Source organism: Ciconia boyciana, chromosome 9 (genome assembly GCF_034638445.1).
Source record: "Ciconia boyciana chromosome 9, ASM3463844v1, whole genome shotgun sequence".
In the NCBI taxonomy this organism is placed as follows: Eukaryota; Metazoa; Chordata; class Aves; order Ciconiiformes; family Ciconiidae; genus Ciconia; species Ciconia boyciana.
The window spans coordinates 2,548,353-2,573,154 of record NC_132942.1 but is presented as its reverse complement, the minus strand read 5'-3'; the positions used below and the strand labels follow the sequence as shown (position 1 = coordinate 2,573,154).

Below are 24,802 nucleotides of genomic sequence, written 5' to 3'. Positions count from 1 at the left end.
CTGTGCAAGTTTTAATAGATGAAACGACAGACACAAAAAATCCTTCGTTACCACTCCACCAATTAAAATACAAGATTTTTCCCCTGTAATTGAAAGCAAGTACATTCCTTCCTCCTTGTTTCCACTACAACATGAACAGCACTTCTTCATTACATTAAGGGTTCAGCTTAATAGTATTTTTCCTCCTGCCTGAGACTTCACATTTAAAACAATTTCATACTAACACAGCTTAGGTAGTATCCAATTACTTTTTAATAATTAACACAGATATTTTAGAAGTCTTAAAGAAAAGCAACTGAAGCAAGCTGATCGAGATATTAACCAGGTAAGAACTGTAAAAGAGTTTGCTAAAAAGTAAAGTTGCTCAAAACCCGAATGTGACTAATCATTGAAGAAGTAAGTTGAAACTATCAGTCAAACTATTGTTTCCCTACATCATGTTACCCATAGTTATAAAAACTGCCTGGTGATGAATCACTTCCAACTATTTTTAAATGCATCTACGCAGATGATATTTATAGTTTATGCTAGCTTATCTGTTCTGCATGTTTTTCATGTTAGCACCTTTTAAAAAGCTGACAGGAACAGCCAGGGCAGAGCAGACGGCAGGCCCACCTCGCCCCATGCCCTCCTCGCGGGGCTCCGCGTGGAAGGAAACGTCTTGCTTTACTCCTGTTAAGATGAGCATCAGAACAGAGGCATAGGGATCCCCAGGGCTTATCTCCAACTGCAGATGATCCTCTTCATGTCCTATTGTTGTTACGGTGGTGCTTAGACCCAGCCAACTCCTACACAAGCGCTGGACAGAGACTGTCCCTGTCTTGAAGAGCTTATGTCGTAAGTATGAGACCGTTGCATTGGGCGCACTGGGGTATTTCAGATGCAGATTACCTTCACGTTCCACGGAGATGCACATTCACATCGAAGCATGCTCACCTGTACATATACAGCCCAATCGTATTTAGGATCCCGCCGTTGCTTTGTTATAGGGAAGGGTGATCAGAAGCAGAAGGCAAATGGTCCTTGCCTCGCCCAACCATCGTATCATACACCTCTCACCCCTGCCCGAGATGCTTTTTCCAACAAGGGATTCCCTTCTCCTGCCCAAATTCCTCTGTACATTTCTATTATCTGTTACTGGATTTGTTCTTTTGGCTCTGAGAACATGCAACAAAAGCTGAGTATATAGGACACAAGGGGAGGGTATTCTATGTATTTTAATACCTTCCTACTGCAATTCAATAATTGGCTTATTATTTGACCGCTATTGTACAAAGACAGCTCTGTAGGCCTTTCTGAAAGAGCACAGCTAATTCGGAAGCAAGGAAAACAGCCATGTACGGCATGTTGATAATGCTTCCAGCTTTGGAAGACCATCCATTAGCTTTTTTGAAAGAGGCATGGGCAGGTTATTTATTTTTTTTAATAATAACACCTGAAACGCAAAAGAACTTTGTCAGGATTCATATGATAAGGATGATCCAGACTGCATTGCCAATTTGTAAAGTTGGCATTTTCAGCGAGAGATTCCATTTAAATGCTGGTGACATAACATGACCATAAGGCTGTGAGGAGGAAGAAGATCCCTAAACTAGAAACCACGGGGCCTATAGTTAGAAAAAATATTGCAAGATAATTATCTTTACAAGAGTTGAGGTCACTTCAGGGTTGTGTGACTGTTGTGGTGAACGCCTGCTGATCCTGCAGAGAAAACCGGCGTTTGTGACTTGACCAAGGCCACGGAGGGAGCCTGTGACAATCGATTGCGAAGGAGTTTACCCATCGCTTTGGGCAACGCTGTCCTCTATCACTTTGACCTCAGCTGGGGTTTTGCAAAAGTCAACGGACCTGTACTCCGGGAAGCTTGGAAGAACTGATAGATGGTGGATCATCTCAGGGACAACCACTCACGACGGGTGACTGCTTGTAGCACTTACATTTTTAACATTTATCAGGAGGAAATAATGTTTCTTTAAAAAAAAAAATATCCAAGCCGCCCCCTTTTCATTTCTTGAAGGAAGGTGACACGTCCACAGGCACTGCAGCACTGTAGAGGTCAGCTCCATGCCACATCTATAAATCTGTCTCGTTCGTTTACCAGCTTAGCAATCCTCACCTTGAATAGCTGCACTACTTGAGCTCCAGGAAACTTCTGCTGCTTACACTAAGCACATATTGTACACTAGGCACATATTCAGTCAGCCAGATATTTCACACTCAGTATAACAAACTTGGACCTAAACTTCAATCGGCTTCCAGGGTCCTTGGCTCTGTCCAATTCTTTTAACTGTATATGAAGCTGACTTTAGTTTGTTTTCATTTTTTTCTCCCTTCTACCAAGTCACTTGGCTCTCATTAAGGTACCCAATTTATACTCTAAAGTCCAATACATGAGCCAGATGCCTTTCCGCAAGCAAAAAGACATAATATATACATGTTAGGTGCAGTCTAGTCAACACATTAATCACAATCTGGAGTGTGATATTGAAAATAAGTAGGTTGGAAGGTTTTTGTTAAAGATGTGTAGCATGTTGAGTAACTTTGCAATTTACACTGCTTCAGAATTTACAATTCATATTAGTAATTTCAGAGAATATTTTTGGGACTACTTCACATATGTCCTGTCAAAAAGTACCTGTTCAGCTTTTAGCTGATTTAAGCACATATATGCATGCAAATATATGCACATAGATGCACACACACACAAGCTCTGTGCTCTTCTGAAATACCTGTTTTAATAAAAAACACACACAAACAAGACACAGTTCCTTTCAGTTAAATTCACTAGCATTGCACACAATATTTTACATTATTCAAGTAGACTGCACTTCCCTTTGCAAAATTACAACAGATAGAACCAATTCAGGGAAAAAAAAAACCCGCATTCGTGCCATTTAGCATATAATTCTAAGAAGAACCATAAAAAAAGTAAATCTCTAAAAGCTTCACATCTCTGGAAAATAAATACTTTCATCACAGTGAAAATATTAAGCTTTCAAGTAATCAAAATAATCTCAAGAACTGTGCAGTGACTGTACCTGGGAAGCATCTTTGTCCCCCGAGCAGTTCCACTTTTCAAAATCCCTATAAACTCCTGTTGTGCCCAGCTGCCAACTCAGGTTAATAATAGCAATGAGCCATATTCATCCAAAACCACAAGACTGTCAGGTGACATATCAAGAGGTCTGAATTTAACTCAGACAAAAGACTCTCCATGCTGCAATGCAAAAGGCTTCATCCTAGCAACAGGATCACAAAACCCGCCTTAAAGCAAGCAGTTCGCTGAAGCGCAATATCGGCGTTTGCACCAGGCTGGGTTTGCACTGCCCTGGAGTTTCATAACCCAAATCCTGCCCCTCCATGCTGTTGCACAGCCCGGGATTTCAGCTCAAGTAAATATCGCCCGTCTTCCCCATTCCTTTGTCTCTTCCAGTGTATTGCTGCAGAGAAGATCGATCTAATTCATTGGAAAGCTAAGCGCTGCTTTGGCAGGCGCCGGAGCGTACATGTCAGTCCCATCTATCCTCCTCCTCTAGCGAACGCGATCGGAGTTGAGTCTCATGACCGAAGTCCCCTGGCAACTGTGGCTGCCGTCCGTCCTGCACCTCCGCGACCCGCGGCCGTCGGGAATTCAGCCTGCTCGGACAAGAAGCGGGGGGGGGGCAAAGCAACGCGGCCTCCTTCCAGGCTGCACCCCCAGCCTTTACATTCTTGGAAGCGATGGGATGCTTGTGCTGGAACCCGGGAGAGCGGAGGCAGAGGGGTGGAAAAGTGAGCGCTGACAGCCATCATGTGACCCAGCTGTCAGCGTGTGCCACCTGGAGCCGCCATCCGCCACCAAGCCCAGCGCCGCCGCCGACCCCTGCCCACCATTTCACCCCTCAAATACGGGCCTTTAAAGGTCCCAGCTACACGGGGTCTTGTTTGCAGGCGTGCTGGGAAGGGGGAAGAGGTGCCTACAGCTACCGATGCTTGCTGCCTGCCTTTGCATGGCCGGTGCTGAGCTCTCCAGCGTGTCTGCAGGCTAAGTAAAACCAGCTCTGTTCCGCGCATCACAGCAGCACCCACTCCCCCTCCCCATCAGCTCCTATAAGAACAAAGAAAGCACTGTATGCCCTGTAAGGGCTCATTAATATTACAAGTGAAGCATCAGGAACATGCAAGACAACTGGATGGCAATATATACGTTTTTTTAGGAGGGGGAAAAAAAAAAAAAAAAAAAAAAAGATGTGAAATAATGCCCACAAAGAAATCCTGACCAACCTGATAGCTGTAAACAAGGTTTCGTGATTGCTCTTGTGGTAACCCGGGCCATGCTAGGAAGGCTGCCCGGCACATCACAAAAGCAAAGAGCTTGCTATTTAAAGAACTTTTTTTCTCTAAATTGTGGGGGAGGAGCGAGAGGGATGGACAGGGAAGTGAAGAAGGAACCAGGCATCCAAAAAAGCAATGCACATTAAAAGCCATCAACTATTGTCACAGGCATATGTGGGGCTAATCATTCATACTATTAATTTTGTATTACATTTGGACAAAGATCAAGAAATATATAAACGCAGGAGGCTGTAGCATCATAGCTCCTACTGTAGGAAAACCTACAGGTTTTGCCAATATTTCAAATACAAAGGCAGCAAAAATCCATTTATCATCAGGATCTCCTGTTCCACCGCACCCCACCACAAAAAGTTGAGGCTATCGATGATTCCCCGATATCACAGAGCGGGTGAGCTGAGGCGCTTGTTCATGGGCTCTGGTCCCCAGACCCAGCAATCCCAACAGCCCGGATGATGTTTTGCCACCCAGGATGGATTCTACCGGAGAATACTGAGCTCCCTCTTCTGCTACACATCTGCTGGATTACGTTCAGGGAGAAATTCTTAATCTATTGACACAACAGCACTTTTGCTGCTGACTTATAGGAAGGTAGTATTTTGATATTTGGTGCTGGGCAAGTATTTTGACACAAACGCAAAGAGATAGATGCTTACTTCGTTCCAAATCCAAACCCACTATCTTTTGTGACCATGAATGTTACATAGGAAATTTCTCATTTTGAAATGAAGAGCTGAGGTCCTGACCCCACACAGACGTACATTATAGACTCAGCTTTTCATATGTGACTAGTGCCAGGGAATTCAATGGAATTACTCACATGAGCAAAATTGGGTGTGTACTGTTTACAGGACCCATGCCTTAAAACCAAATCTTGCCTTTAAAGCTTAAAATGCCAAGCCTTGGGAGTTGTAAGCAGTAACATTTGACCTCTTCCTGCCTTCTTGATCTAGTGAAAGGAACGTGCTGTGCACAGTAACTTTCTTTACCTGTGTGGCAAACGCATTGCTCTCTAAAGGTTACTGATGTCAAAAGTGACCTTTTTTCCTTAGACATGCAATGCTGAGAAGTTCAGTGCAATATATTATGTAAACATTTATTTACAGGAGTAACATCTAAGGTTTCCATTTTACCTCAGGGTAACCTGATGCGTATTAAAGACAAGTGCTTTGAAAGCAGACCCAGCCTTCATCCAACAACTGACCAGGAAAAATACTGGAAGGAATTTCTCTTCAAATAGAGACAGACTCAAAGTGTACATAGAGTAAATAGTGTTTTAGCCAGATCAGTGAATATTTATTGCTTGAGGAAGGACTTCAGATACCCAATGTTGGTTCAAACACACTGTCACCATTCCCACATCCAAGAAAATACTCAGGCCTCTTTAAGATTAAACACGCACCATCCTCTTCTCTAGGTGTATATCCAGGCACAGCGAACATCCTATTAACTGAGCTGGAACAGAGGAGAGAAGTTTTCAAAAACAAAGTCTGATTCTAAATTTCTGAGGACAGCGAGATGTTCTGGTCACACCAGTATGTAGCTATGGTATTTTAAACCTGGGTCCAAGCCTGCACTCAAATCCAAACCTACTGGCTGCCAACCGCAGACGCAAAGCCGTGCTCAGAGAAGGTCCAGGCCATGCAGGGATGGGGGAACGCAAGGCGGGTGTGCAGAACCGTAACCCACCCTGCTCAACTGACGGCAGCCTGCAGTGCAGAGGGGCACGGCACAGCCCCTCGGCTGCTCCTCACTGCTTATCTGTACTGTTTCTACAGGGGGGGAAATAAAAATAAAACCCAAAATGGGCCATTGGTTAGTAAAAAAAAAGTTATAATTACAGTATTGGTTGTATTCCAGCTACAGTAACTTGTTTTCACCTATGCTGTGAAAGCTTTATGGGGTTTGCAACAGGCCTAGGGCATGTATCATTGAAAGGTGTCTCCAGAAAGGCAGCTTTCCCCACCCTCACACCCCCCCTCAATTCCAAAAATGTCCCTCATTTACCACCTAAGCAGTATTCGGCTTTGCCAGGGAATATGATATTCTCCATCACTTTGAAAAGGTGCAGGGTTTTTGTGTGTGTGCGCGCATGTAAATTTGAACTTGGAAAACAAAGCTGATAATATTTTCTAGCTTCAGAAAAACATTTAACAAGTTCAAGAAATAAAGTGATCAAAATCTCCTGCCTTAGCCCATCGCCTTCCAGAGAGATCCTGGGAGGGCATTTCAGTATCCATGCACATCCACCCGACTGCGGCTGGGAAAGATGTGGGTGATGGTGTCCAGCCACATGGATCGGCCGAGAGGACGAAGTACTTCCCACCCCAGGGGTTCTGTGCAGACCTCAGTGCCAGACTGGGGCTGCGGCTCATTCTTAAACATGCACAAGCCAAAAAAAAAAAAATCCTCAAAACAAAAGAGCACTGAAAAGAATTACTTTCTTCATTTTATCCAAAGGCATTTCTGAAAACGTTTAGAAATACTGCAAAGGCTCATACGCACCTTTTGGGTATAGATCACCTGATTTTAAACTGAGGAGACAATAGTTTGCTCCAACCACAAGCTAAAAAGTAATGAAATTACTCATTTTTGTTCTCCACTGCCTTAACAAGTTTTTTTAGTCTTTCTCGTGAAAGAAGGCTTCCCTCACACGTGTTGTAAATGCACATGACAAAGAGGCAGTAAGCAAGCCAAGAAATGTTTATTGCTTAGTAATGCACCAAGGTAGGAGCTGGAAGCCACGCTAGACAAAAAGAGAGAAAACCAATTAGGATTTTATTTGAAATCTGACTAGAAATACTTGGATATAATTTCTCTACAAAATACTTGCCTTAGTAGGATTACCACTGAGCTAGACTTTTTAAAAGAAAATGTGCTTTCTGTCCATTTTTGTATCCCTGCAAAACAAAGTTCCACTGAATTCCTCACTGCTGGAGAAGAATAGTGGACAGTGTTAAAGCATAAACCTTCCGTATACAACTGGAGCTCACACACATACCTGCACGCACCATAGATATGCACGCACAAACATAAGCCCAGCCAAAGGTCAGCAAGAGCCAAAATGATGAGAAAGATCACTTCAAGCAGTCTGCAGGTTTTTCAAAACCTAGGCCCCATTTTCTTTAAAGGAAACCAGATTTTTAAATACTGAAAAAAGTGCTTTTCATATGCCAAAAAAAAAAAAAAATCAACAGAGAACCAAAGTTTATAAACTCTCCGTACACAGGATTCTCAGTAGCAGCAAGACATCTCATGACTGGAATAAACTGTCTCTCCGGGCAGTATAAAGGAGCATCAGCATAAATGCGAATCCGCCTGGGAGCATGCTTGGAGGGTGCAACATGCAACATTATCTTTCTTTTAAGAACGTGGATGCTGAGACCTCAGCAGATTGACTGTCCCTTCACTGTTGTAATTTTTCAAGCCATGATAAAAGATGCTTAAAATAAAAAGAACTACCAAAGTAAAAAGCTGATGCATGGTTAAGCTACTGGAACATTGGTGTTTGTTTTGTATCACATTTCGAATTGCAATCTACTATAAATAAGACACCGAACAAACCTCCATAATACCAACTGGTACTGCAAGACAACAGGGCATTTTCCCCCTGCCAAACAGTTATTTTATTGTGCACTCTCGGGTGTGCAGAGCATAATAATCTTTTGCTGTAGCTATTAAAAATAAAGTGTAAATAGTTCAGTATTGTGTGTTTAATGAAAAGTTGGGAAGAAAAAAGTTGCAATACAAATTGCTTTTGCTACACATAAACAGTTGGTGGAAATAAAGAATTGTCCAAAGTCACACAGTGATGCTACACATCTAGAGTAGCAGAGAAGGGTTATGGGGGGAAGTCTTTTTTCCCCCCTTTAGGTTGTGTAATTCTGGAGATGTCTAGATAGGTTCTTCAATCCTTAAACCCACACATAAAGCTAACTTCTGTTTTCCATCCCCTCTTCAAAATGTGAATGACAATACAACACTCAGTGACATGCAGCATCTATCTTTGCCTGATACATGAGAGTTTCCAGTAGACAATAAAGCAAACTTGGCCCATGAAACCCAGCATCTATGTTGCATCTGAGCTACCACTGTTGAGAATTACTAATATGATAAAAAAGTGACTGTTTCACAGTTCTAGACAGAAAAAATGCGCTCACGGGCTTAGATGTATCAACTATAAAGTTTATTGCTCAGATAACTTAATGGTGAATTGCTGCTTTTTAACTTGGAGATCACAGATATTAATAGATGATATAACGAAGGGAAAAGAAGATATATTAGAGTCAAGGTTGACTGCAAGAACTCTGTTGCCATGAAAATGAAGACATCTTAGAGGGATCACTATAGCTCCACAAGTGCTATCAATTCTAATATTACTAATAAACCCTTCAATGACTCCTGATGTAACAAGAGCACGTTGGTTCAGGAATCCTGACATTTTCATTTTTTAATAGACAAACATTGAATTAATTGTATTTATCTTCAGCTTAAAGAGTCTTTAAGGCTTTTATTTTCACGCTCTTCCCAGCAACTGTAAGGACTATGCCAGTTTTCCTTTCTTCTTTTTACACAAGTGAAAACTGAGATTCTCAATACATTACTTCAGGAGATATAAAAAAAAAGCTGCAAGGTGCATAAACAAATTGCTAGTGTACTCTCACTATGCCTGACATGCCATGTGATTTCTGCACCAACACTGAGTAAACATCTAAATAACCACTTTTTTATCAGGTAGATATATCAGGAAATAAATATCTTTTTAAAGGCTAAAAAACCAGAATGTAAACAGCTGCATTTTTTTTATGTCATGCTTTTTAACTTGTGAGCTGTGCCGGGGTGGGCGACCAGGATGCTGTGCCCAGGGTCGCTGCAGGCAGTGGGTCCCTGCCAGGGCAGCTGCCCAGACCCTGCTTTCTCCTGGGCTGAGCCCAGCCCCGAACCCCACCAGCCTCGCAGCAGGCAGGCCAGGATGACCCCTGGTTGATACCTCCAGCCTGGAAACACTGCACCATGGAGCATCCCAACCACCGCCACCTCCGGTGCCAGGGCACGATGGCAATAACACCGCCTGCTATAGACCCAGGCATCTGCTGCAGAGCCCAGCACGTCCCACGCGCTACCTGGAAGCCCACTGCCGTGTCAGGGTGGAGGTAGCCATCTGCTTACGCTGATTAAAACATCCTGTAATACTTGTTTCGTGAGGTTTTTTTAAGGGGAAAAAAATATTGCCTTGGTGGTGAAAGTCATACAGCGCGAGCAGGCAGCATGGGGATTTGAGCATTCCTTGGCTGTAGGCCACGTCCGTGTAATTGATTAAGGTGGCTGCTCTTGTGACTGAGTGATAATTGAGAGCCCAGTAAATCTCCACACAAGTATTTGCCACTGAGAGATGGAAAGCAATTGTTATGGACCTTTCATAACGTGCTGCGAGCAAAAGAATTACAACTAATATTAAAAATATCAAGAATCCCCCCAGACCACTCCAAAGAGCTTACTGTACTTCCTTGCCCAACATTCACATTTTCAGTTAAATTCCCAGGAGTGTCAAATGCACCAGGACTACAACTTCAAGCTTTCAGCTAAGTCATCCCCACCACAAACTCAAATCATTCCAATTTCTCAAGATTTTGCCCAGTACTTCCAAGTCTTCTTTTCCCCCTACCCCAGGTCCCATTTTTCTGCCCAGACAGCATTGCTTTAGCTGAGGTTTACGTGATCTTTTTTCCCTTGGAAAAAAAAAAAAAAAGCAAAGCTGCAGCTGTTCAGGGTTCCTTGGAGAAGGAGGAAGACAGATGTAAGTAGTTATTCTCCAAAGATTCACAATGATCAGTGCCTGAGCAGCATTTTACTCTGTCCCTCATGTGACTGTTTAATTAGGTGTTGATTCACTCAGTCATGAGACACAAGGAAACAGGGCTGCAAGCCTTAACGTCAAAGAAAAAGTAATGCCTGTTCTGCCAGTTTCTGTACTAGCAAAGCACAAAGGGGACATCCAGTTCTGAGAAGCAAAACTCATGTTTCCTTGCCCATCAGCCAAACCAACAAATCACTTCAACCTTTCCGTATGAAAAAAAAAAAAAAAAAGACGACATCTCAACGATTTCAGAGCAAGATGCTTGTGAACTCCCCGATTCTTCACTGCCGTAAGGGCTGAGACCAGCTTGAGCATTTGCAGGGCGAGCTCCCCGGCCGAGCTCAGCAAGCCCTGCGAGCAGGGTGTGCCCTTCCATCTGGTAATCCAGGTCCAAGCTGCTTCAGGATATCATGCTTTCCTCTGGGGTTGCTTTGTTTGCTTTCGAAAAAAGAATACAAGCTATTTTGCTATAGCTTTATTCCTGAATCTTAACAGAATTTCTTAGCCTTCTTGTTACCAAAAAGCTTTTCTGTTATGGGGTCCGGCTGCCATAGCAACAGGCTTTTAAAAATATCAAAGAAATTTTCAGGACATGGTAAACCAATTTCACAAACTGTGTACAGTTGTAATAGGAAAAGCTGGCAGACAATTATTTGTATGTACTCGGTTCAACCGAGGTTTGACGTAGGGATAATCCCAAAATGCTGCTTTCTGTCTAAAGCCTGGTGGTGTAGAGGACTACAGCGAACTTTAGCTTGCTACATTACCAGGTCCTTTATCAAGGCAGTCACATAAAATTAACAGATAATGATCATTTTTCCAACAAAGGGGACATTTAAGCTCAGTGTGTCACTAAAATGCATTAAATGCCAAAAGCTTTCTTCCTGAATACTGCTACCTTAAATCTTTGATTTGTAACATTTTAAACATTGTGTGTTTGTAGTCCTACCCTCCTCATTTGTGTAGATTTTACTCAAAAAAAAAAAAATTAGACTCTGGATCAGCAACTTATTGAAAACACATGCCTAATGCTAAGCACATGAGCGGTTTTGTTGGGAGCAATGAAACTACTTACATACTTAAAGCACATGGCTCAAGTAGAGTGCTGACTCAGTCTTATTCCCCCCTCAGATTTCACCAAAAACCCATCTCAGTTACATAGGAACAACTGCAAACTAAAGACAGAGGATGACTGTATAAACAAGTATAACAAATTAATATCTATGGAATGAAATCCCAGTCTGGCCTATCTGTACGTGGTGCTCATTTATACCGATATCCCACGAGTGCTAATGATAGATACTCCCCGTGAATCAACAACTGTCTGACACCACTGTGTTTGTCACTTGCCACCTAAGCATCCTCCAACACCTTCAAAAGTCCGATGCGATGCTTTGCCCACTTCTGCAACCTTTCTGCACGCAGAGCGGTTACTTGCTTCCGTGACAGCTCTGCGCCTGGAAGCCTTTAACCAACCCCCTTAGTTAACCCTCAAAACTACTAACCAGGAAGTTCACTGCATTTCAAGACTACTGCCAGGCTCTGAACCAGAAACAATTAGGAACACTTTCATAGATCTGCCAAATAACATTAATGAACATCTAGGTGGACTGGAGCTATCCTACAGCTGCTTTTCAGGAAGGAAGACTTTTCTAACTTGGCTCCAACCCGCGGACTGAACATCCCTCCCTTACTGGCTCTACAAGTTGAACGAGCCCCTGCTTAATTTGCGGAAGGGATGAGATCTTGATTTGCGTAGATATTGCAAGAGCCCCAAGACTGTGAGGAGCCTAGATTGCTCAGTTCTCCAAGGCAAGAGTCATGCTGCTCAATTGTTTTCCAAATTAAGCATTCAAAGGTGACCTGAAACTATTTCAGGTAGATCTATATAGAGCAGACACTAAAGGCATTGCTTGACTTCACTTTTATGTAACTCGTAAGGACACGAGGACAAAGAAAAAAATCAGATGCTTGAACAAGCCACATGGCCATACAACTTCATTTAATATCTGCAAAAAAATAGACTCCCAGAATAATGGGCGTGACACCTAACAAACAAATGCACCAAAACCGTGAGGTCCTGAATACTCTGGTTCCCCAAAGCAGCAGAGCACTTAAGCATGCTTTTAGCTGTCAGCCAGCTAGCGGTCCCTCTGATTGTAAAGGAGCTGCTCAATCTTTAAACCAAGCTTAACAAAGTGCTCTACTGGGTTTGCAATAGAGTGCTTTGCCCACTGCCATACTGAACTCTGTACTCTCACATTTTCTGCCATCCCCTTTCGTTTTCAAGGTCTCACTACATGCTTGCCGTCTTGGGTTTCTAAGAATGGTAGGAATGGAAAATACAGTGTAGGACTGGCCACTGCCCTGTGATGATTAAACAAAATGAGCTTTTCAACACAACTATCCATCTAGAGGGATTTTCCACTGCAGAACAGCTGAACTGGTCAACTCTTACTGAAAACTCCACAAGACAGATACATGCAAGCTCTGAGCATCTGTTGAAAACAGCCCGTGTGTGTCCACATAGCTTTTCTTACTGTTAAAATCTTGGTCTGTGATAAAGAAATTGCAGGTTCAGCTCAGCGTGCCCTCCCTGGATATCAGCACTGAAACTCACTCCAAACACACACCTTCCTTATCACAGGATTGGGCTGGAACACACACTCCAAACCAGCTCTGCCTCACAGCTCACAGAATCAACAGAAACACTTGATAAAACCTACATTGTTCTGCTGGGAGAGGTTGTACTCAATCAAGATATATATATATATATTTAGTGTACGTTCAGTAAACCTCTTTTTGCCGGTGGTAATGGATTTGATGAGAATGCAGTTCCAGACACTCCCAGCCAACACAGCGTGCCAACAGATGTGGCTGGGGCAACTCCTGCCTGTCTCCTAGAGGGACTCTCCTGGGGTTGCAGCAGAATGAGACACTTCCCAACCAGCTCCGATCAGCTCAGCATCAGCTCTTGCATCTTCTGTAGTTCACATACCACAGTCTAACAAGAACAAAAAAACATTTATTGTTTCCTCTCATTCCTATGGAGTGGCAGACTCAGCTTCACTTTCTCATTCACAAGTATTTTCCTGCCTCATCTTTCTTCTCCCTATTCAGTCCATCCACATGAGCATCTGTAAGATGGGGGAACTCAAAGAAGCCTAGTGCCACAGATATCCTGCTGTGAACCAGTAACAGCACCACATGAAGCTATTTATTCTGCTGCATCAACAGGAAAGAAAGGCTCACGTGCTGGACAGCAATAGCTGTCAATGCCACCAGGACATTTTGGACTGGGTTGTTTTGTTGGATTTTTTTTTTTTTTTTTTTGGAAAGGAACTGTTGGCAAAGTAATCGCTCACTTGGCTCTTCCGTTCCCTTTCCCCTTCTCATGCTAGCGCATGTCATTTCAAGTGACGCAGCAGTAACCCCAAACAGGATGCACCCTACTGCTTGTGGCAGGAGGAGGAGGGGATGGTACAGCACCCAGGGGAAACCTTCAGAAAGGAGAGGCAGCACTGCAGGTCTCGGACAGGACAAAACTAAGGAGAGAACAGAAAAATGGAAGGGAAAGTCAGCTGGGCTTTAACTCTTTTCTTCCTCTGTGTGTGTGTGCACGCATGCGTGTAAATACTAGTTTCCAAAGCAGAGCACCAAACAACGGGGACAGTGATGATGAGGGAGAACATTACGAGGCTCAGGGAATACCAAGCAGAAAGAACCCTGTAAAATGGATGCATTAAATCACAGCAGCACCATCCAACTGCTTCCAACTACACTTGCACACGTTATCTTTCTGTCTTTCTGAGCACAGAGCAACTCCAAAACGCTACCACTTTATACTCATTACACTCACTTCACACCCAGCATTTCCAGCCTGACTTGTATTTTTTGTACTTAGCAGCTGTCACTGTTCATGTTGTACCTTCCAAATAAAAGCCCATTGCACCCCTCTCCCCTCTGCTTTACTGCTGCTATGCAGAAGGTGGAGCCAGACCACCTACCAGCCCTGGCCCCTTCTCTCCATTGAGATACATAAGCGGTGGTCTCCAGCTGCTCCTGGGGCCACAAGCGCTGCACTGACAAACGCGGGGAACGATCTTTTCGTGTCTTGTGGGCAAGAAAAAGTGAAAGAAAATAAAGATTTTAGTTTTCAAAAGTGTCTCCATCTCTTCTGTTGCTAATATCTTAGCATATTTATACGGCAACTATCACCCCCTAAATCCTAACACAAAAATCTTAGAACTATGGTTCTGATCTAAGAAGCAATCGAGTCTGTCCAGCATTATATTAAAACAATTTAGGCCTGTCTACACAGCGTACTGGATTTATCTATCTCACTGCTGGGGGAAAACACAAAAGACCTCACTACAAAGACAACAGTCAAGCACTCTGCTGAACAAGGTAGGCAGGCTCTTGCTTTATGGCCTCTGATTACTGGAAGTTTATACAGGTGCACATGCACTCAGAGCCATGACAGTAGATGAAGGCACCTGAGTATATTTTGAAATATACATATATATGTACACACACACACACATATATATATAGGAGACAGAGATCTGAGAGTAGGGTCTTTCTTGCTCATAGGCTCTCTTTTCTTCCGGCATAAATATCCTTCAGCAAGGCTCAAGGCTGCAGCACTGAAAGCCTTCAAACCCCACTGAGTTATGCTGAGGATGCTCAGAATTTCATAGGACTGGGCCATTTTGTATTTGCCTTCATCTCTAAGTTTCTCTTATTTTTTTTAATTTTATATAGAAACAATCTCTTGTCAAACTCCCTGTTCCCTGTACATTTTATTTTCCTCTGTTTTCTCTGTCCATACAGATGAGAACAATTGCCATTAGTGAATTTTACTTTATCTTGCATGTTTTTTTCTCCAGCATGGGTGTGAACTAATGTCATCTCCTGAGTGTAATTTAGCTGATTTGTCCTGCTAGCTACTAATAGAAAAGACAAGTCTTTAAATTAATATATACCAAATCCAGGTGGGGGGAAAAAAAACCCAAACCAAAACCCAAAACAAACAAAAAACCTAATACCTGGTGTCACCTTCTGGCCCCAATGTGGAAAAAAGTCTTACACAACACACAAACACAAGCCATCTAGCAGTTCTGTGAGCATTCTTCAACTGAAAAAGAAAATCTGATGACACATTTTAAAATAGATACATTGTCAGACTAACCAAAATAATTCATTTGCAGATAACTGCACATAAGATACTATGAAAAAACCACTAAAATATAAAGCAAGTAAATTAAATCAGTCTTATACCAAAGTGGTATTTTTGCTTATCTGAAAGTTTGATAAACATTTCTGTTTATATAAAGATATAATTCTGTCACAGTCTCATAAGAATTTATTTTAAGTTGCTTTGATTTTTTTTTTTTAATTCTATACATTTTAATTATGTCTGTTTTGGAAAAAAAGAGGTCATGAGTTCATGATTAGCATCTCTTGTATGACTAGATAATACACGTGGTTAAGAAACCAACATGCTCATTTTCACAGCTTCTTAGCCCTCCATGCTGTCAGTAGAACAATTTCCTTTTCTACTAAGAAAGTAATTTCCAGTAACTCACAGCAGCTGAAATATGTTTAAGTACCAAAAAAATAAACCAACCACCTTTTTCTGTCTGACTATTTAAGTTATATGTCAGAGTTTGGGCTGCCTTTAAATAGAAACAAAGTTAACGCTGTAAGCCAAGTCACTGTCCTAACATTTGAGGCATTTCTTTAACTCTGTCTTTGGGGGTAATACTGTTAGTTTTCCTGTAGGAACAAGAAAATTCTGGCAGACTTCTTCCTTAACAGCTTCTCAGATGTTCAGATAATGTCATTCAACTAGAACAAGCTTCTGAGGAGAGCATGCTCACCCCCTGTTTTGCAGCCTCTGCTGCCTGCACACTCAACCACACAGCTTATCATCGGCACTTATTTTTCATTAAGACCTGAACTAGCACCATTTTTCTACCAATTTCTGGTATCAAGTTTCATGAAAAGGAGTAAACAAACCATTCAGCCACCTCTCCAAATGGCAAGAAAATTTTTAGGTAGGCCTTCAGGAGGGTCACAAAAAAACCTGACAAGAATCTCATTGCTGTTTGATAGCTCGTTTCTCAGCTAGCTGAGACAAAGTTGTGCAAGGAATGCAGGAGGCAAGAGAAACGTGGGTATGTAGTAGACGGTGTGTATTTTAGTACTAGCTAGAAAGCAGAGTAATTCAGCAAACATAGATTTTTATATTCTGGTATTCACAGTAGTCCAGGACTGGCCTTTCTTGTGGTCACACTATAGCTGTTCCCTGAGCAAACTCTGAAGCCACATATCTATTGTCTTCTTCCAATATGCCCATACTCTGGCTGTCCCCATGTCTCTTCTGACGTGCCCACTGCAAAGAGCAACACAACGACATGTAGCCAACTCAGAGCTTCAGGGGTACTAACGGGCAGGAGGCACCCAACAGCACGTGCAGCATTTTTGCTAAAGTTACAGAAACTCAGCTCACTCGAACTTCTGTTCTTGTATTCTCCACCACACACAACTGAAGTCAATCAAAAGGTTTAGAAATTACTAAGAGGGGAGCACAAGACCGAGCGCAGCACTGCGTGAGCCACCATTTCCATAGGTACCGAGGCTAAAATAAAAAACAAAGAAAGCATATAGCAAAGCAACTGCTCCTATGGGCGATGCTCAAACAAACAATATACCTTCTGTCTCTTAAAGTGGAAAATGACACAGGAACTGGGGTGAAGATACTGCTCTGGCTTAAATAGGCACAATGCCAGGACCTTAAGTCAAGGCTGAACTGAGCTCAAAGTTTCTTCATTTATCAACTAAAACAGATGGCAGAGAACTGTAATTTGGCTCCTGTTTCTTTCCAGTTATATATCACGCAAACTGGAAGGGTAGAGGGTTTGTGGTGCTATTAGAAGTTTTATGTTTTGTTGACATTTTGGCTGGAGCAAGGGACAGACATTTGAAGACACTGCTAATGAGGCACACGCAGGTCTGGAGGAGTATCAAATACCATGAACGCGCAGGGCACGAACAGTACCTATACTACAGGAAATACGATTGTTTCTGTGATGTATTTTTACTCATTTTAGGCCAAAATCACTGCTGACGATGTTGTGGAAACATCCTGGAGAAACAGAGCAGGATCAGCGGTGTGTGATGGATCATTTCCATGCTTCAAGATGGCTGCTTTCGGCAACGGCTGCCTCCCTGGTCCGCACTCATGCTACAACCGATCACGGAGTACTGTTGGGTTGTTCAGGCTGAAGTGGACAGGGGGTGTCTACAGCCGAGCTTGGTGTTACTATGCGACACTGGCATCACTGCAAAGAGTCCTTCACCTGTACAAAACGGGGGGTTCTTTCAAGGCCAGGTAATACGTAAAAGCTGGAGGATACCCAGATTATCACCCCAAAAGCATCAGGCAAGACTGTTGAAAATAAAGAGCTTTTACATGTAGTCAAACTGCTTAAGTCCAAAAGTTTAATCACTCAGTAAGGGCTATGAAATTACTTTTTCAGAAAAGACAGAAAACTTTGTACAAACACACTGTACTCATGGATGCATGCTATATGCACGCACTGTTGATATTCTATATGCAGTTTGTGTAGTATTTTGTGCTGCAATTCACATGTTTGAACAAGTTTCTCTGCAGTGTATTGTATTCTGAATAATAGTATCTACAGAAGCTATCTGTTTCAGAAAAGAAAAAGGTCGTACTTCTTACGCAAATGTGCAGAATTACCTCAATTAAAAGCTTCAGTTGAGCACCAAGCAACAGCACAACACATTGTTGTAAATACAAATAAATCCTTTTTGATACAAAGACTACATAATAACTGTTCACACTTCTATGGAGCAGAACACATTTGGGCATGTATTTTTAGAAATTAGTGATTAATCCTGCACAGAGAACTGCCCCTTTTGAATGTAATCATTACGGTCACATTCCTTAGGCACAGCAGAATCACATGTGTATTTTGTGCAAATGAGTTTTTTCAAAGGAATATTTCCCTTATATGAATTCTGTTACTACTCGGTATAAGGTGGAGTAGCTGGCGCATTAGCAAGTTATTTACAGATGACTAAAATTACTTCCTGTTTTTAATGGGCATAACTTTTTTTCCCTCCAGCAGATATTTTATAGAATAAGGTTCTCTATCTATACCACAAACTCAATTTTTTTTTTCAAGTCCTCAGAAACAAATTTTGCTCTCAGCCAACTCTGGAAGCCCAGCACAACCGCGCTGTGGATTCGCTGGTGCAACTGAGCTCTGCATTTTTCCTAACGTTACTCATGAACATGTGATCTTGCAGACATTCTGCTCCAGATGTAGCAACAGGAGGGAACACAGCCTCTGAGCATGAAACCACCAAGCGTGTTACTTTCCACTCGTAAAAGACACTTCTAAAGTGGTCACTTCCAGCATTCAGCCAAAATTACAACACAAGTTTCAGACTCTAAGTCACACTGGACCAGTTTAATCCAGAACAGAAGCCTGAATTCATCCAAGCTGTCGCCATGAGCATACGCTAACTCAGCATACACACAGTAAAGGATAAACCCCTTTGAAAACACAAAGAATCCATCTGTCAACCAGAGGAGCTGATCATCCCAAGAAAGCAAGGTAAACTTGCTCGGGTACAACCCGAGTCAGGTAAACACACCGTCAGTCACCAGAAAATGAACGGTGGAACTGTTTCAGAAAAGGAGAAGACCTCACAGTGCACAAACAGGTACATACACCGCATGCTCCTGGCACATCTTCATGCCCCTACGACCTCACCTGGAGAAGGAGGGAAAAAACAGCACCCCTAAGTTTGCAGAAACACCTTCTTACAACACTTGCCAGCCTAACCCAAGTGTAAAGAAGCATTTTTACTCTAGTGTACCTACACATACATTTTTAGACACACAGAAACCACGCCAAGAAGTCAACATACTCTTCTCCCACAGTGGAGATGATGGGCCAGCTCACCCTGTCTCCACAGAACAAGCACAGGAGCAGGGTCCGTCTCAGCCCCGTTGGGTCAAACCCACAGGGAAGAGGACAGCAGACATCCATGCCTTCCAGAGGCAAAACTGCCACACTCGCTTGTCTGGCACGTACTGTTGGACACCCAAGAAAAACCTGAAGTAAAATCAAAGGATTCACCTGATCAGCTGGCAAGATCCAAAGTAGTACCATGGCCCGAAGGCCTAACCAGCAGAGATCCCAGTGGTAAAGAGGCACCACATGATTCACTCACTACAGCCTCTCCTCAAAAAGATTTCTAACTTAGAGGAAGAGTTGAAAAGCTGGAAGGGGAACCAAAAAAGCAACTGTTCCAGCTTAGCGAGGCAAGAGACCGCAGGCCATCCTCAGACAACCCATGCCATCCCAGGGGGAGGAAGCGATGCTGCAGGCTGGGAGGAAGCGATGCTGCAGGCTGGGAGGAAGCCGAGCACGCTGACGGCACCCACCTTGTGATGCCCACTAAGGGCAGCGCGACCTCGTGATGCCAAGTTCTCGAGTCACTGCAAGATCCCAACCACCACGGGAGACATCAGTACAAGAGGCAACACGGTGACGCTTAACCTGTGTGTTGCCTCATTTTGCATCTTTACCTCCAAAAAAAAAAAAAAGAGGAAAAACCAAGCAGAGGGTTTTTCCATGCCACTGTTTGCGTTCCCTGTTCCACAGGCGACGGGAAGAAGCTGAAGCAAAGCCCTAACCAAGGGCTAGGCAGGCTGTGTTCCCACCATGGCAGAGGAAAATTTTCCAAGGTACAAAGTCAGGCAGGCACAAGCACCCCAACAATTTTCAAAGTATTTGGTCATTCTCTGTGTTCGCGTGCACCTTGCATGATGGGGGTACTGATCCAAGTTAATTCCCTTAGATCTGACGATAATATGAGTAAATAACAATCACCGGCTGGACGGCCGACCCTCTGATTTGCAGCTCCTTCAGGCACCGTATGGACCCAGCTTGCAGCATTGCCTTATTCAGAGCTAGCATATAATTTTCAAGGACATGCTGGATCTTTTAGCAGCAAATTCATGCCTGCCTGGAGAAGCACTTGGAGACCTACAGAGTGGTGTCAAGGAGGGCTTGGAGAGTGGCCCCTTCAGCAGAAATCATCAAAACTTTCTCCGTGATCCAGAGGTGCTTACTGGAACCTATTAATTTGTATGTCTCTGCTTCCAAGATGAAAGCTGACTTAAAGCACTGGAAGGTACATAAAAGCTCAGATGACAGGAAATGCAAAACAGAATTTGGCAAAAAGAAGTACTTTAGAAAACAGCAATGTATTTCAAAAGACAGGCCAAAGTCATCATAGTGATAGAGAAAGCTGCGCATAAATCAAAGTGAAATATTTATTAAAACTTGTTACACTCAAGCTAATGAATACAACCAAAAAGCCAAAAACTATTCCAGAGATATTACAGAAGAGATGGATTTTTTTATAAAAAACAAAACTTAAGGGACATTAAAGGGCAGAAATGAGCTTAATAAAAACACAAGAACATTTCGGATGTTTAAGAATTTGAATAGTCTTAAAAACTTCTGGGACAAAAGCTTTTTAAATTCATCAGGTAACTGGAAATGATGAAAAGCTGGAGCTACTACAAAATGAAGTCCAGCTAAAGCCCTTTTTGATGATAGACTTTGAGGTGGTGAAATTCCAGGAATTTTACAGCTATTGGTGGAAGACTTGCAGAATGCTAGAAGTGAACAAATATCAAAACACACTATTTCATTAGTAGCAGGTTTTGGTCAGACTGGCTTGACGCATTGGCAGCACTGTTGAGGACAAGCCTTGTGCGGTGCTGTTAGGATAATGAATTCACTAGCTGTATTGCTCACAAGGACTGACACGGCTTGGTAAGAGGTTTGCTTCCCTGGGCTCAGGCAGGCTGCACGCAGAGTTACCTGCTGTTGACAGAAAGCCTTTAACTCAGTGGAGTGGGATATCTTGTTTGCTGTGGAAGGTGAATTCAGTAATAATTTTGGCAGTGCTTTTATCTGTTCAATTGTTTGATGATACTACAGTGTCCAGACACCGCCAGCTCTGAACTCCTTCAGCACTTCATGAAGCCGTACCTTAAAAATGGAAAGCAACATGGCAATCTGTGGTGGTTACCCCTGCTCTGAGCACAGGAGGAACAAACACAAAACAGTCCCTGCAACAATACCACACAATTTACGTCACCAGTGCCAGCCACCTTCAGAAATAATGTAAAAACTTACCAAGAAGTTTTGTGGGTAAAACTTTGACTGGAAAATCAGCGTAAAGACAACTTTCATGTTCCTCCTTCACCTTACTCCAGCCTCCACTTTAAAAAGTCCCAGCTACATGTTGTTAGATGTCTCCAAGTCTCTTCGCAGTTTATTTCAAGAAATTAGCTCCTGGTTCAAGAAGCAATTATGCCTTTGTAAGAAAGCATATAGCATTTTTACTGTGCAAGAACAATAGCTCTTCAGAGGAACTGGCTCGTGAAGCATCTTTGTATCATGCTACCCATTTCCAACTTTAGGTTTATTGCAATTCCCTTGATGAATTGCGCTGCCAAAAATTATGTGAAAGGAAACAAATCTCAGGATACCATTTAAAGTCACTGCCACAGAGAATAGAAAGAGTCTGGGCCGATGGGGGATACTTGCCTAGACAGATTTCAGGAAATACGACTCTGCAGCCAGCCTTAGGCCCTTCATTTCTCAGGAACCTGACAAACTATTCTCTCAATAAAAGAGCAGCACGTATTACAGAAGGACACCAAGAAAGTACGTTTCCAGGATGACCGAAAATGGCCTTCTCCATGAATAAAGAAAAGAATGTTTAAAGTTATTTATTCCTGTACCTTCCCACTTGGAAAACTGCACTCGTCCTCAGAAGTACCCAGATAACCAAAGCAAACCCCTAAAGGAAGAATGTGCCCAAAGATACTCCACACCGTTGGTAAGACTCGAAACTGGAAGGGGTTCTTTCAAGCTTGAACAATTACCACACAGCTGTACCTCCACAACAGGTGCTTTAACAAGAGCAAAACAGAGTTTGCAAACATCAGTGGAATGCCCCTCGGGGTGAGATGGTTCTTTAGAGCTCCCTAGATTTAAAAATAAAAAATAAAAAGACACTGAAACTTTTATTGAGCTGTAGTGTAAAAAAGAACTCCTAATTAATAATCCCTCTACCCCCCAGCTAGGTGGGAAGGATGTCTAGAGATACAAGGGAACAAGTATTTGAACTTTATACATAAGATGGAAAGAAGCACCGAGTGTCCCTCCTACATACAACCCCAAAATGTACCAGTCCCATAATTCAGTATTGCAGGACCATCCCTCTCCCTCTGCAATAGGTTAATAGTGCTCCAAGCCCAATTACTATCTCAACGGACGCACTCTCCTGCAAAAACTCCGCTGCAGTCCTTTACAGCTGTATTTACCATTGGAAATACTGCCCACACATCTTAACAACAAAGATATAAAGCCTGAGACCTCTTGGTAATTTACTGAGCTTTGAGTTCACTCAACTGAGCCCATTTTGAAGAACAAAAAGCTGGTTGAGTTATCAGTGGTTTAGCAGCTCCCTCTTCTCCAAAGCACTGAAGCAGACCCCTAGAAGGCCAGAAAAGAAATAGTAGCTCGAAATCAGTATCTGTGCCAGTCAGTAATGTAAATGTGCACTGGAATACTTTGTGCGCCCATATAATATTTAGCAGAAATGTGTGGCTGCTTCTGCTTAGTTTAAGGGAAGTTTTTTGTAAGATTGTTTCCATTTTACTGGGGAAATTGATCAGAAAATTCTGGAAGAGGGTTCATTTAACTGCAATTCAAAAGCATATATACATTTTAGACATGTACAGCACACAATTCACGTGAACAGCTTTATGTATTTTTACAACAGGAATACTTTGATTCTAAAATTCTAGAAAACAACATACCTGAAATCTCATATTCCTAATAACTGTAACAGCCCAAGCCTGGGCTGAGCTCTCCTGTCACCAGCAGCCGCCAGTGCCAGATGCTACAATATGGCCAAGAGCTCCTATTTATAGTAAAAGTTACCCCCAGGGAAAATCCACTCACATGAGTATTATTTGCAGTAGACAGCGGGTACTCTACACCTTGGAACTTAAGGGCTTGTCTCGTCTCTAGAATACTTGCAGGTGTTTCTGGTGAACAGATTTTACCACTAAAATTTTGAATATTCTTGTTCATCATGTGAATGTCAAGCTGTACCGAGAGATTTCAGTCTAAGAGCCAAGCCTGCCAATTATCCTTGGTTAAGACGAAGAGCTAAAATACTAATGCGTAGCAGATCTATTGTGATATCCTAAGCCTTCTGTAAAATAAACTTCATATATATATATTTAAAAAAAAGGCAAACTGCTACATCAGCAAATACTTTACAGTTGCCAACTTACCGGTCGCATCACTAGAACTGTTAACCTCTCCAGCATCTAGTTCTGAAGGATTTTACAGTTTGGCTAGACCCAGACTCATAAAATTTCACAGCACAGAAAGAGATTCTGGGCAGGAAAAAAAACAAAAAAACAAGCAAACAACTAAACAAAATATGTTTCCCCAGAAAAGTATTAATAATTTTCTTTTTGAAACAGTGTAAGCTCAGATTAAGCAGAATTTATGTCCTGGCAAATTTTCACAATAAGCCTGATGGAAATGCAAAATATAGTCAAAAAAAGAATGAGCATGAAAATCATCCTTAAATGTTCTGCTATACTGATGTCACTGCCAGAGTAGTCAGGCTTTTCTAAGTACGTATAATTCACAAAATATATTAAGAGAATTTATGTATTTTTTTAATGGTTGTTCTACACAGTCTCCTCAGTAAAAGGACCAAGCTTTCAGAGCGAAGACAGTCAGAAATAACAGCGCTCAGAATATTTGGAAAGTGTTCTGTTATTTAGAATACAAACAGATAATAATATATCAATCCATAAACGTAACCTTGCCCCACTGCAATTGATGAGGCTGTTGCCTTCACATTTACTGGAACCAGGAACAGTCTAAAAATCCAGAGTGCTTGTTTCCAGTCTCTAGAGACCCAGCTGTAATAAATAACGCTCTTTATTTTGTGTATTATCCAAAAGTTTCACCAAGAACTGATAAGACCATACACAGTGAGGATTAACTAAAGACTTATCCCCATTTGGAAAATGAAAGCAGCCATTAGGCAACATGCCTAGAGGGCATCTGTATTAGTCTTCAAAAAATAATACTTGGCTCTCCTAAGTAAGAGATGGGTCTCCCACTCCCCCAGAGCCTTAGTCAGAGGAGTCGTCAGCCTCCTCCTGGGATTTTATACCTGTGGGTCCGCCAAAAAGAACCAACTGCAAATTCACTAGTTACCGGTTGACAGTTCCCATCACAAAGTGGAACAGCACTACGTAAACAGAGGAGGGTAAGAGCAGACAGAGTGACATATCTTTTTTAAATTTCACGTCCAGTTTGGCACAGAACGATGCAGGTGAAGAGGGAAGAGACCTTGCCAAGTACTCACTCTCACTCCTTTCAACACAGGCGTGGTCCCCACATTTCTGCCCCAGGGTCTGCACTGCAGCTGTTGAATTAACCACCAGCCTCT

At 42.4% G+C, this 24,802-nt stretch overlaps 1 protein-coding gene and 1 long non-coding RNA gene across 7 annotated transcripts in view; both read right to left on the bottom strand.

The window, feature by feature from the left end:
* FNIP1 (folliculin interacting protein 1) overlaps window positions 1-24,802 on the bottom strand; it is a 70,585-nt gene that overhangs the window by 43,848 nt on the left and 1,935 nt on the right. The window lies entirely within an intron of this gene.
* LOC140656452 (uncharacterized) lies at window positions 20,623-24,211 on the bottom strand. 2 transcript variants are annotated; one of them, XR_012044086.1, is made up of 5 exons: window positions 23,622-24,211; window positions 22,729-22,812; window positions 22,056-22,301; window positions 21,445-21,603; window positions 20,623-21,297 (listed from the first exon to the last, which is right to left on the bottom strand). It is a non-coding gene; the product is annotated as an uncharacterized lncRNA (long non-coding RNA). The 2 variants fall into 2 exon arrangements; XR_012044085.1 differs by having other exon boundaries at window positions 22,729-24,206.